Below are 13821 nucleotides of genomic sequence, written 5' to 3' on the forward strand. Positions count from 1 at the left end.
GGACAGGTCATTGAAACAGAACTTAACAGAGATTCAGTGAAACTAATAGAGGTTATGAATAGAATGTATTTAACAAATATATATAGAACATTTTACCCCAAAACAAAAGAAATCACCTTCTTCTAGCACCTCATGATTCCTTTTCCAAAATTGACCATATAGTCATTCACAAAACAAGCCTTAACATATACAAGAAGATTGAAATAATCCCATGCATCCTATCACATCACCAGGGTCTAAGGATAGACTTCAGTAACAAAAACAATAGAAAATCCACATACCCATGAACAATTCCCTACTCAATGACAACTTAGAAAGGGAAGAAATAAAGAATGAAATTAAAGACTTTCTGGAATTCAATGAAAATGATGACACACTATACCCAAACTTATGTCATACAGTGAAAACAGTGCTAAGAGGAAAATTCATAGCAATAAGTGCCCTCATAAACAAAACAGATAGATGGCTCAGAGTTTAAAAGTACTGTCTGCTCTTCCAGAAGTTCTAAATTCAATTCGCATCAACCACATGGGGGCTCACAACCATCTATAATGAGATCTAGTGTCCTCTTCTGGCCTGTAGGCATACATACAGGTGGAACACTGTATACATAATAAATAAATCTTTTAAAAAAGGAAATTGAAGAGAACAATTTCCTACACTAGAAACTTAACAGTAAATCTGAAAGACCTAAAACAAAAGGAAGTAAACATGCCCAAGAAGAGTAGATGGCAGAAAAGAGTCAAACTCAGGACTGGAATAAACTAAATAGAAACAAAGAGAATGATATAAAGAATTAATAAAAGCAAAGCTGGTTCTTTGTGAAAATCAACAAGATAAGTAAACCCCTAGCCAAACTAACTAAAGGGCACAAAGATAGTATCCAAATTAATAAAATCAGAAATGAAAATGGAGACAACAGTGAACTGACGAAATTCAAAAAATCATCACCTTGTGGAAAGCCGTAATAGCTTCCGCCGTTACAAGATGGCACTGGCTTCCATTGCGGCAGCCCGGCTCCTCCCTGTAAACAAACTGTGTGCGCATGCGCAAGGGTGTGTTCGCGCCAAGTCTTTGCCCACCCCAGGGCGTGCCAATGAGATCATGGCTATGCGGCCAATCAGGAAGAAACACGTTGCTTTGGGGGATATAAAGCTAACGCTCTCTGGGGCCGCAGCGTTTTTCCTCTTCAAGAAAATAAACGCTTTGCTGCAGAAGGATCCTGGTGTCCACGTGCGTTCTTGCTGGCGAGATGATAGCGCGGGACCTTTGGTGCCGAAACTCGGAAAAAAAAGCCTCACCATCGCTGGTGCCGAGGAGACCCTCCACTCGCGGAGAGGATTTAAAACTGCAGGACGAAGGTAAGCTCTGAAGAAGATGCAGTGGAAGCTTTTGTTATTGTTCTGGCAGCACTCATTCTTTTTCTTTTGGTTTTCGATTTTGCGGCTGCCGCTAGGCACAGTCAGTAGTCGTGCCTAGAAGATGAGAAATGCCGCCCAACAGTAATAGCAGGACAAGGGGCGTTAGAGGAGTTACAGGACAGCATGTCAGAAACAGAGCGAGGTGAAAGATTAGAAGCTTTAAGAAGGAAAGGTGCACCTAAGAAAAGAGGCCCTTCAAGGACCTTGGATCCGAGGAAGCGAGAGATAGGGGAAAGGACGCCCTGGGAGAGAAACAGGGGAAGGAGAAGAAAACCCTGAAAAAAAGCCTTTATCCGGTAGAGGAGTTAGAGGCTTTGGGGCTTGATAGTTCAGAAACAGACGAGCTTAGCCCCTCTGAGGAAGAGGATTTAGAAGATGAGGCAGCTCGCTATGAAGGAGAAAGATACCACCCAGATGAACGACAAGCTAACTGCTTGGGTAAAAAACAGAAGAAAGTGGGAGGCGGAAACCATGCGGTTTCCCGGCCTATAAGCCCCAGCACCCCTCCACCTAATATGGAAAGATTTCACTCAGATTCCTTCCTCACTAAAGATGAACAAAAAAAGATACAGCAGGTATTTCCGGTGTTTGAGGCTGTCAATGGAGGCCGTGTTCACGCACCAGTAGAATATATCCAAATTAAAGAACTTGCTGAGTCGGTCCGTAACTACGGAGTTAGTGCCAATTTCACTATTTCTCAAGTCGAGAGGCTTGCCACTCTGGCCATGACTCCAGGAGACTGGCAGACAACAGTGAAGTCTGCGCTCCCTAATATGGGGCAATATATGGAATGGAAGGCCTTGTGTTATGACGCCTCTCAAGCACAGGCCGAAGTCAATGCCACCACTGAAGGCGATCAAAGAAATTGGACACTCGATCTGCTAACAGGACAAGGGCAGTATGCCAATAATCAAACAAATTATAATTGGGGAGCATACGCTCAAATCTCCGCTGCCGCCATTAAGGTGTGGAAGGCACTTTCCAGGAAGGGAGAGTCTGGGGGACACCTAACAAAAATTATACAAGGCCCCCAGGAGCCATTCTCAGACTTCGTGGCTAGGATGACAGAGGCAGCAGGCAGGATCTTTGGAGACCCTGAACAAGCAATGCCTTTAGTGGAACAGTTCGTCTATGAGCAAGCCACACAGGAATGCAGAGCAGCTATTACACCTAGAAAGAGCAAATGGTCACAGGACTGGTTGAGAGTTTGCCGGGAACTTGGAGGCCCGCTTACTAATGCCGGCCTCGCGGCTGCTATCCTACAGAGCCAAAAGCGCTCAGGTACAGGTGATCGCAAGGTCTGTTATAACTGTGGCAAACCAGGACATTTAAAAAGGGAGTGCCAGGCCCTCACAAAGAGGAGAGCACCAGGACTGTGTACTAAGTGTGGGAAAGGCAATCATTGGGCCAGTGAGGGTCGCTCAGTTAGAGATATCAGAGGCAGGCTTATTCAGCCCGGACCTCCCCAGGCAGAAGGAGGTGAAAATACTCCAAAAAATGGGTATCCGGGCCCCAAGTCTCAGGGCCCCAAAACATATGGGACCCCAGCTCACAACAAGCGGACACCACGGTCCACAGAACTACAGAAGGCTCAGCAGGAGTGGACCTCCGTTCCACCACCCACTTCATGCTAATGCCACAGATGGGTGTGAAACCTGTCCCCACCGACTACAAAGGCCCCCTACCTGTGGGAAGTGTTGGCCTTATTTTGGGTCGATCCTCCTTAACCTTAAAGGGACTTATTGTTCACCCTGGAATAATAGATCAAGATTACTCGGGAGAACTTCAAGTTCTCTGCTCTTGCCCTCAAGGCATTTTTTCCATCTCCTCAGGTGACAGGATTGCTCAGTTGATTATCCTTCCAAGTTCACATGATCATTTTCTTTCTTCCGGGGTCCCTAGAGACACCACGAGGCTTGGCTCCCCCGGGACTGATTCTGCCTATTTAATAATGGACCTTGGTTCCAGATCCTCTTTAGAGTTGACTATAGAAGGAAAGACTTTTACGGGAATTTTAGATACAGGGGCTGATAAGAGTATTATCTCCTCCAACTGGTGGCCTAAGACATGGCCTGTCATTCAATCATCCCATTCCTTACAAGGACTAGGGTATGAGGCCAGCCCCACTATCAGTTCACGTTCCTTGATCTGGCATGCTCCAGAGGGCCAATCAGGAAGGTTCATTCCTTATGTCCTCCCTCTTCCTGTTAACCTTTGGGGGAGGGATATCTTACAGGGTCTAGGACTAACATTGAGCAATGAGTATTCTCAACAAGCTGTTGGGATTATGAAAAGAATGGGTTACAAGGAAGGGAGGGGACTAGGAAGAAAAGGACAAGGAAGATTAGAACTGGTCCCACAAGAAGGTAATATAGGAAGACAGGGCCTGGGTTTTTCCTAGGGGCCATTGAGGGTTCTATGCCCATACCCTGGCTCACGAAAGAAGCCATATGGGTTCCTCAATGGCTTCTATCCTCTGAAAAATTGGAAGTTGTCACTAAGCTGGTTAATGAACAATTACAGCTTGGTCATTTAGAACCCTCTATTTCACCATGGAATACTCCTATTTTTGTAATTAAGAAAAAATCAGGAAAGTGGAGACTTCTCCATGATTTGAGGGCCATTAATGCACAGATGCGTTTATTTGGCTCAATCCAATGGGGCCTACCCTTGCTCTCCGCCTTACCTAAACAATGGAAGATAATAATTATAGATATCAAGGATTGCTTCTTTTCCATCCCCTTATGCCCACAAGACAGACAGAGGTTTGCATTTACTATACCAGCTATTAATCATCTTGAACCTGATAGAAGATTTCAGTGGAAGGTTCTGCCTCAAGGCATGGCCAACAGCCCCACTATTTGCCAACTATATATACAACTAGCCCTTGAACCTATAAGGAAGCAGTTTCCATCTTTGCTTTTGATCCATTACATGGATGACATTCTTATGTGCCACAGAGATTTAATAACCTTACAGACCTCATATCCAATCATAATCGAAACATTGGGGCAATGGGGGACTACAAGTCGCTACAGAAAAGGTTCAAATTACAGAAATTGGCTTATTTCTGGGATCGGCCATCTATCCTGAAAAAATAGTTCCTCAGAAATTAGAGATTCATAGAGATCATTTACGTACCTTAAATGATTTCCAAAAATTATTGGGAAATATAAATTGGGTGAGACCATTCTTGAAGATTCCCTCTGCTGAGTTAAAACCTTTATTTGACATTTTGGAAGGGGACCCTCATATCTCCTCTCGGAGAACATTGACGCCAGCAGCAAACCAGGCCTTACAAGTTGTAGAAAGTGCCTTACAGGATGCTCAATTACAGCGCATTGATGAAACAAAGCCCTTTGATTTATGTGTTTTCAAAACTATGCAATTACCAACAGCTGTCTTGTGGCAAAATGAGCCTTTATTGTGGATCCATCCCAATGCATCTCCTGCTTAAGATTATTGACTGGTATCCCGATGCGGTTGCTCAGCTTGCACTCCGCTGGTTAAAGGCATCTATTACTCATTTTGGAAAAGAACCCAAAACTTTGATAGTGCCATACACAGCTATTCAGGTTCAAGCATTAGCTGCTACCTCAAATGCTTGGGCAGTGTTAGTCACTTCCTTTGCTGGACAGATTGATAATCATTATCCAAAACACCCGATCCTACAATTTGCCTTAAGCCAAGCCATTGTGTTCCCACACATAATGTCTCAGGAACCACTCATTGATGGCGCTGTAGTATATACAGATGGGTCAAAAACTGGTGTAGGTGCTTATGTGGTCAATAATAAGGTAGTATCTAAACAATATAATGAAACCTCACCCCAAGTTGTAGAATGTTTAGTGGTGCTAGAGGTCCTCAAGGCCTTCCCGGGCCCGCTTAACATTGTATCAGATTCCTCTTATGTGGTTAATGCGATTAAGGTTCTTGAGGTGGCTGGAGTAATTAGGCCTTCCAGCAAACTTGCTCAAATTTTTCAACAAATTCAATGTAGCCTTCTTGGCAGGAGATCCCCTGTATTTATAACACATATTAGAGCTCACTCGGGCCTTCCTGGTTCAATGTCCCGAGGAAATGACCTAGCAGACCAAGCTACAAGAGTGATTGCAGTCACCTTGTCCCCCCGATTAGAGGTAGCAAGAGAATTTCACATGACAGCTAAAACTTTACGCCGCCGATTTGCTTTGACTAGAAAAGAAGCTAGGGAGATAGTTACCCCATGTCAAAATTGTTGTCAGTTCCTGCCTATACCCCATGTGGGAGTTAATCCACGAGGAATCCGACTGCTACAGGTCTGACAAATGGATGTTACTCATATCCCTTCTTTTGGAAGACTTCAGTATCTGCATGTTTCTATTGATACATGCTCTGGCATCATGTTTGCTACACCTCTAACAGGGGAAAAGGCCTCGCATGTAATTCAACATTGCCTCGAGGCATGAAGTGCTTGGGGTAAACCCAAACTCCTTAAGACAGCAATGGACCAGCCTATACTTCTCAAAAATTTCAACAATTCTGCCACCAGATGGATGTGACTCATCTAACTGGTCTCCCACATAATCCTCAAGGACAGGGCATTGTAGAACGTGCCCATCTCACTCTCAAATCCTATTTAATTAAACAAAAAGGGGGAATCAAAGAGGCTCTACAGTCAGTACCAAGAGTAGCTGTTTCCATGGCACTCTTCACCCTTAATTTTTTAAATCTTGATGCCCAAGGCCATACTCCGGCCGAAGGTCACTGTTCAGAGCTTGATAGACCAAAAGAGATGGTAAAATGGAAAGATGTTTTGACTGGTCTATGGAAAGGCCCGGATCCTATATTAATAAGATCCAGGAGAGCTGTTTGTGTTTTCCTGCAGGAAGAAGACAACCCATTTTGGCTACCGGAACGACTGACACGAAGAATTCTGACGCCTAGAAATGACTCCCGGATGCATCACTCGGAAACTACCTCTAGCCCTCGCACTGCCTCTTTGGATCTGGGTTCCTAGTATATTGGAGAATACAAATGGGCAATTTTGTCTGCCTTTCCGAAGCCCATGCCTGTTTGTAATGATGCAGTCATTTTCCCTAAGTTCTTTACAACCAACAAAACTCTAGAAGTACCTTACTTACCATTTGATCCCACCCGGGCACCACTAGGGGAGAATTGTTCTTTATCAGAACAAGGTTCTCTTTGTTTTCAAATTGACGGAACAGGAAGATGCATCAAGCTCACAGGCCGGGCCTTAGGAATGTTTGATGCACAGACGGGAGGCCGAGTGAGATTGACCCAGGACACTAGTAACCCAAGTATAACAATTACAAACATGACCTTTTGGCAGGAGACAATTTGGGTCAATGGCACATTTCTATCGCCCAATGTCACAGACAGGAACGTCCTCGTCAACCCAGAATAGCCCCCCAAAATTGCAGTCTGGAGGATGAGGGACAAATCCCACCGTGGACTGACTGCCAATCTTCCAGTTCCTGCTGGGCAGATCAGGATGGAACCTTCTCCTTTTCCCCCAATATGATGTCAGATCCCGGAGAATACCTGGCAGAGTTTAGACCCAGGGCTATGAGACAGGGACTCTTTCTACAAGACCTTAGAACGCACCCCTTTCATAAGTGGGTACTTTGTGGAGTTAATGGTAGTTGTACAGAACTTAATCCCTTGATCTTTATCCAAGGAGGAGCTGTTGGAAAGGCCTCCTTTACTGGCGTCTCAAGATTTTTTCAGTACTGGGGGTCGGAGTCTGTTTCCATGGGAACTGATGGAACTACAACTATTTAATAAGACTTTGGTGAACCAGACTGATTATCCACCTACCCCAGTCTGTGTTTACCCCCCTTTCTTGTTTATCCTTTCCAATGATTCATTTGAAGCCTGTTCTAATGATTCTTGTTGGATGTCACAATGCTGGAATTCAAAGTGGGCTAATCATGCCATGGTTGCAGGAGTCCCACGGTGGGTTCCTGTCCCTGTAGAAACCCCTTCCACCTTGTCCTTATTCAGGCAGAAAAGAGATTTTGGAATAACGGCGGCTGTGGTAGTGGCAATGGCTGCTGCGGCAGCTGCAGCAACTGCCGCTGGGATTGCCATGGCAACTACAGTCCGAACAGACACAGCCCTGAATCAATTGTCAGCCACAGTGGCGTATGCTGTTGATCTTCATACCTCCACCAGTGCCCAGTTGAAGGGCGGATTAATGGTTGTTAACCAATGCCTCGACCTGGTAGAGGAAAGATTGGATATTCTCTTTCAATTGGCCCAATTGGGATGTGAGAGAAAATTGGGGCCGCTTTGCATTACCAGCGTACAATATGAAAATTTTACCCGAGCAGCTAATCTGTCTAGACGATTGTCATTGTACCTTGCAGGAAATTGGTCAACAGGATTTGACGAGACTTTCGAGTCTTTGAGGACAGCACTGTCGGCTATTAACTCAACTCGAGTGGACCTGTCGCTGACGGAAGGACTCTCTTCCTAAATTTCTTCAGCCTTTTCTTACTTCAAAGAATGGGTTGGAGTGTCTCTGTTTGGTGCAGCCCTATGCTGTGGATTAGTGTTCATGCTATGGTTGGTCTGCAAACTCAGATCTCAACAGAAATGTGACAAGGTCGTTATCACTCAAGCACTTGTGGCCATTGAACAAGGGGCCTCCCCTGAAATTTGGTTATCTATCCTCAAAAATTAGTCGACATCTGAGTTCTCTGCTCTTGCACCCCATGGATTTGTGGATCCATTGCACTGGAGTGAGAGAGACTCAATGATTCTTTAATCAACACTTGCACATCGCCGAGGTCTCCTCATTGTACGCGATAGGGTGATCATCACTTCCCCACTAATTCATTTTTGGCTGGCCTCTTTTGTGGAGTTCACCCTAGGCCATTTAACAGTTATTGTCACACGGTACTGCGGTATCCAGAGTCGGGCAACTTTCCTCATGCACAGTCCAATCTAAGACACAGGGCCCAGTGGCGATAGGGTTACCCTATGACGGATAAGGCTGTGACATTAGAGGAATGACCTAAGACAGGAGCCGCAGCAGATGGACATAACTGCGGAAGCCTAGACCAGCCTCGTTCTAGTAAAACAGAAAGGGGGAGATGTGGAAAGCCATAATAGCTTCCGCCGTTACAAGATGGTGCTGGCTTCCGTTGTGGCGGCCCGGCTCCTCCCTGTAAACAAACTGTGTGCGAATGCACAAGGGTGTGTTCACGCCAAGTCTTTGCCCACCCCGGGGCGTGCCAATGAGATCACGGCTATGCAGCCAATCAGGAAGGAACACGCTGCTTTGGGGGATATAAAGCTAACGCTCTCTGGGGCCACAGCGTTTTTCCTCTTCCAGAAAATAAACGCTTTGCTGCAGAAGGATCCTGGTGTCCGCGTGCGTTCTTGCTGGCGAGACGATAGTGCGGGACATCACCTCTTATTAAAAATGCCTATACTCAACAAAACTGGAAAATCTAAATGAAATGGATGATTTTCTAGACAGATACCAGGTACCAAAGTTAAATCAAGAACAGGTAAACTATCTAAATAGGTCCTTATGCCCTAAGGAAATATAAAAAGTCACTAAAAAGCTCTCAACCATAGAAAGCTCAGGACCAGATGACTTTAATGCAGAATTCTACCATACCTTCAAAGAAGAGCTAATAGTAAGACTTCTCAAACTATTCCATAAATAAAAACAGAAAGAACACTACCTAATTTGCTATAGGAAGCCACAATTACTCTGATACCTAAACCACACAAAATCCCAACAATGAAAAAGAACTTCATATTGATTTTGTTTATAAATATTGGAGCAAAAATACTCAATAAAATTCTAGCAAACTGTATCAAAGAAGACATCAAAACTACTATTCTCCATGATCAAGTAAGTTTCATTCCAGGGATGCAATATTGGTTTAATATACTAAAATCCATTAATATAAAAACTCATTAAAAACTCAAAAAAACATCATTAGATGCTGAGAAAGTATCTGGCAAAATACAACAAAATTCATTTTAAAAGTTTTGGAAAGATCAGGAATTCAAGGACCATACATCACCATAATATAAAGCCAATGTACAACAAGCCAGTGGCCAATATCAAATTAAATGGAGAAATACTCGAAGCCCCTAAAATTAGGGACAAGACAAGGCTGCCCACTCTCCCTATATCTATTCACTATACTACTTGAAGTTCTAGATAGAACGATTAGATCACAAAAGGAGATCAAGGGAATACAAATTTGGAAAAAGAAGTCAAGGTATCACTATTTGCAGATGTATGATAGTATACATAATCTACCCCAAATATTCTACCAGATAACTACAGCTGATAAACAACTTCCGCATAGTACCCTGATATAAAATTAACTCAAACAAATCACTAGCCTTCCTTTAGATAAATGATAAACAGGCTGAGAAAGAAAATAGAGAAAAAAAAACCCTTCACAATAGTCACAAATTATATATATATATATATATATATATATATATATATATATATATATATATATATATATATTGTGGTAATTCTAATCAAACCAGTGAAAGTTCTGTATGACAAGAACTGCAAGTCTCTCAGAAAATTAATTGAAGCAGACCTCAGAAAAGTGGAGAGATCTCCCTCTCATGGATTTGTAGGAGTAATATAATAAAAATGACCATCCGACCAAAAGCAATCTACAGATTCAATGCAATCCCCATCAAAATTCCAGCACAATTCTTCAAAGATGTGACAAGAGCCATTCTCAATTTCATTTGGACAAACAAAAAATTCAGGATAGCAAAAATAATTCTTAACAATATATGAACTTCTGGAGGAATCACCACCCTGACCTCAAGGCATATACTAAAGAGCAATAGTGAGAAAAATGCGTGCTATTGGTACAGATACAGACAGGTTGATCGATGGAATAAATTCAAGAAGCATAAATAAAACCACAGATGTACAGACACTTGATCTTTGACAAAGATTCCAAAACTATATGTATTAGTCAGGTTTCTCTAGACTCATAAACTTATGGGTTGTCTCTATATAGTAAGGGCTACAGTCTGTAGTCCAACTCCCCAACAATGATCAAAAATAGCTGTGAATGGTAGTCCAAGGATGTAGCCGTTGCTCAATCCCACAAGGCAAGCAGGTGAAGAAGAGTGAGTCTTCCTTCTTCCACTGCCCTTATGTAGGTCTCCAGCAGAAGGGACAGCCCAGATTAAAGGTATGTACCAACATGCCAGGATCTGGGACTTGCTTTGTCCCAGATGACCTTGAACTCAGAGATCTCCTTGCCTGGGATTCATAGCCACTAGGCCTCAAGATCTCCATGCCATGATCCAGGTCAGAAACTTGTATCTCAGATGAGCCTTCAAATTATGGTTTGTAGTTCATTCCAAATATAGGCATGTTAACAACCAGGAATAGCCACTACACTATACAATGGAAAAAAGAAAGCATCTTCAATAAATGGGGATGGCCTAAATGGCAGTCGGTATATAGAAAAATGAATGATATTAGTATAATATTTGTCACCTTGCTCAAAGTGAGGATGCTTCAATCCCATTTGGGAGGGAGAAGAAAACTCTCACAGGGGCCAGAGGAGGGACAGGACCTGGGTGGAAGAGGGGAGGAAAGTGAGAAAGGGGGAATATGATCAGGTATTGGAGGAAAACAGGAGCAAAGCACTGAAGGCCTGCAGAATGAATAGAAACAGGCAACCTTGGGAAGTGAGAGATAGGGGACTCTCTAGAATGTGCTAGAGACCTGAGAGGTGAGTGACTCTCCGGACCCAAACAGAGAAACCTTAAATGAAATATCTAACAGTGGGGAGAGAGAAATTGTAGAGTCCACCTCCAGAATAAAGACAGGGCATCCCATGGTGTAATGGGGTTGTTAACCCACAGTCAAAAATACTGACCCTGAATTGTTCATCTATAAAAGAACTGCAGGGACCAAAATGGAGAAAAGACAGAGGGAAAGGAAGTCCAGTGACCAGCCCAAATTGGGATCTATCTCAAGGAGAGGCTTACAAGGCCTGACACTATCATTGACGTTATAGTGTGCTTACAGTCAGGAGCCTCTGAGAGGTCCAACGAGCAGCTAACCAAGACAGAGGCACATGCTAACACCCAACCAATGAACAGAAGCTGGTGACCCCTGTGGTTGAATTAGGGAAAAGCTAGAAGAAGCTGAGGAGGAGAGTGACCCTATAAGAAGGCCAGCATTCTCAACTAACGTGGACCCCTGAGATCTCTCAGACACTGAGTCACTGAGCATGCAACATACCTGAACTGGTTTGAAGCTCCTGACATATATACAGCAGTGGACTGCCTGGTCTGGCCTCAGTGAGAGAAGATACACCTAATCCTCAAAAGACTTGAGGCCCCAGGAAGTGTAGAGACCTGGCTGTGTAAAGTAGGATGGGGTGAGAAGGTGGGGTGGGGAACTGGGATGAGGTGTGGGGCTAGAGTTGGGTGGGTGGTGGGGAGATTCTCTTGGAGGTAGGGAAGGAACAATGGGATAAGGCAGTCTGGGAGAAAGATAGCGAATGGACTGTAAAAAAGATTAAAGGTAATTTTTAAAGGTTCTGATAAATATTACATGTTTATGCATCTCAAGACATTTCGGTTAAATGCATATTTTTTGATTTTTATGAATCCATTTCAAAAATTATAAATAAACCAACTATATGACACTTATAGATATCTTTAAAGTAGAAATGAATAAATCCCCTAAAGAAGTCCTAGAGATTACAAATAGTTGAAGGAAATGAATAAACTGTTCATGACTTGAAAATGGAATTCAATTTCCAACAGGAAAAACACAAACTGAGGAAATTCTGGAAATGAAAAATTTAGGAATTCAAATACAAACTTCAGAGGCAAGTTTCACCAGCAGAATATAAGAGATAAAAAAATATATGATTGAAGAAATGTAAATATCAGTTTAATAAAAGTTAACTCTAAAATGTTCCTCACATAAAACATCTAGGGAATCTGACTAACTATGAAAAGCTCAGGAGGTTCTAGGCTACATTTCATCCTGTCTTCCATCTAAGTGTGGATGAGGCCTGGGTGAGAAATATAGGCTGTGACTGAAGCTGGGTTTCCCTAACTTCTGGACACCCAGGCACTGATGGGAATAACAAGGAGTTTGGACAGAAGGGGTCCCCAGGCTGGCAATGATCCCAGGCCAAGGGGAGGGGGAAATCTGCCAAAACTCGGGGGTGAAAGTCCAGAGCAAAGAGGGACCTTCTGCAGGTGTCAAGGCTCTGTATGAGGAAGGCTTCCCTTCACAGCAGTTCTTGATGAGACAGTTTTGATTGCCCAAACAGTTTATTCATTGTGCATTGTGGAAAATGGGTGCATACAACTTATTCACAGTGGACCAGAGATTAAATATCTTTTGCAGGAAGGAATGTCCATGAAGGGAAGCTTATTGACTAATTTTGGGGGCTGGCCCATCTCGGTACCTCATTAGCATGGACAACTCTGCTTTGGATCCTCATGTGGGGTGTTGTGGTCACGTGCTCCAGAACAGGAACCTGGTCAGGGGTATATGAAATGGCCTACCTTTCTAAGAAATGGGAATTTATCCAGGTTTTTGAATCCAGTTTCTGTCTGGTGGTACTGTTCCACTTGCCCCAACAGAGTACAAAAATAGAAAAAAAAAATCTTAGATATTGAAGATACCATTGAAGAAACGGAAACATCAGTCAAACAAAACGTTAAATCTAAAAAAGTTCCTCGTAAAACATCTAGGAAATCTGACTTCCTATGTAAAGTCCAAACTCAAGAATAATAGCCATAGGGGACAGAGAAGAACAGCAACTTGAAGGTTCCAAAATATGTTAAACAATATCATAGAAGGAAATTTCCCTAACCTAACGAAGAAAATGTCTATAAAGTTATAAGAAGCACACAGAACACCAAGTAGGCTGGAGTGGAAGAGAAAGTCTCCTTGCCACTCAATAATCAAAATGCTAAACATACAGAGCAAAGAAAAAGTACAAAAGCCACAAGGGGACAAGACCACATTACCTATAAAGGCAGACCGATTAGAGCTATGCCTACTTCTCAATGGAGACTCTAAAAGACAGAAAGGTCCAGACAAATGCACTACAAATTAAGTGACCACAGATCCCAGCCTAGATAATGTACTTAGCAAAACATTTAATCAGCATACATAGAGAAAATAAAATATTCAATAATAAATAAAATTTAAATAATATTGCTCTATAAATCCAGTCCTTCAGAAGGTGCTAGCAAGAAAATTCGAAACTAAGAAGGTTAACTACATGCATGCAAATGAGGAAGCAACCTCCCACCACCAAAATCAAAAGGGAAACACACACACACACACACACACACACACACACATACACACACACAAACAAGAACAACCACCACCACAAACACC

The 13821-nt window shown here is 43.0% G+C and overlaps 1 pseudogene; it reads left to right on the plus strand.

Moving 5' to 3' along the window:
* Positions 1–1753: 1753 nt before the first annotated feature.
* On the plus strand, positions 1754–6253 carry Ormdl1-ps16 (ORMDL sphingolipid biosynthesis regulator 1, pseudogene 16; annotated as a pseudogene).
* The last annotated feature ends 7568 nt before the right edge of the window (positions 6254–13821 follow it).

This window comes from Rattus norvegicus, chromosome 2 (genome assembly GCF_036323735.1).
Source record: "Rattus norvegicus strain BN/NHsdMcwi chromosome 2, GRCr8, whole genome shotgun sequence".
Taxonomy (NCBI): Eukaryota; Metazoa; Chordata; class Mammalia; order Rodentia; family Muridae; genus Rattus; species Rattus norvegicus.